Here is a 1,205-nt window from a genome sequence, read left to right on the forward strand (position 1 = left end):
TTTTATCTTTCACTTATTGGACTTAAAATTTGCTGAAAGATTATTATGGCTTTTCACCGGGATGTATTTCTGTTGGGATTTGGTGGATGGGTTTGGAAGACTCTATGAATACATACAAGTGTTTTATTCATCATTGTCTTTTTGATCAGATTTGAGATTGAAAATCTCAGTATTTAAGAGTTAAATGTATCTAATACGATGCGAATGGCATTACAAAGGCTGCTCCCGGCATTCCTCATGAAGATTGATTCCAAAGCTTACCCCACTGCTTTAAAACTGTTTTATTGACCATTTTGTATCTAAATATTTCTGTATTTTTTTTTTATATATGTAAATTAGGATTGTATGTACAGCTTAATTATTGACATCAAGTACTTCAAGATTGTCTTTTATTTTTGGAATTATTTTTGGCATTTCATTTGGTATATTAGATCTTAAAATAAAGTTATTGTGTAAATAGTATTCTGCTGATTAGACAGTTAACCTAACTGGAACATAAAATTGTCATTCATTAATATTCCTTAATAAATGGTAGGTTTCTAATATTTCTGAATCTTTTAATGCAGTGTAATATTTATTTCTGTTTCAACGTTAGATATAGATAGACAGACCGTAGTGAAAGGTCACCAGAGCACTCGTGGCTTTAACAGCTAAGATACAGTGAAGAACCCTCAAGCACCCTCTGGGAGGATGATGGGTGTGTGGAAGAATAACTTGCTTATAAGTTGTGTAAATACTTCCACCTGGAATACAAGAGGATAAACTGCAAAAACTGTGGAATTTTTAATTTCATTTCTTTTCCAATTTATTTTTTAACCCTTATAATACACCAACATATTTGCATAAATATGTTGGTGCATCATAAACTCATAGTCTGTTGTCAGTTTAAGTTATAAAACTGACAACAGACTATGTCATACACATAAAAAAGATGTTTTAATGTGTATGACAAATCTGAACTGTAACCAGGTTTCATTTAATACCTGAACAAGCCAGATATGATTATTAAAAAATGTTACGTACTGGCAAGTAATTAGTAGCCATATGTCAGTTTTATTAATCCATTAGAAACTGCAGTACATATTAAAGCTGCATCTGGAAGCAAATGATCACCGGGATGGAAAATATAGATCTGCTCAGTCCAGTCTTCACACTTGCTTTACCCTTTTTTGTTTATATATATTTTAACATCTGTTTTATGGTGC

Source organism: Gambusia affinis, linkage group LG02 (assembly GCF_019740435.1).
Source record: "Gambusia affinis linkage group LG02, SWU_Gaff_1.0, whole genome shotgun sequence".
Classification (NCBI taxonomy): Eukaryota; Metazoa; Chordata; class Actinopteri; order Cyprinodontiformes; family Poeciliidae; genus Gambusia; species Gambusia affinis.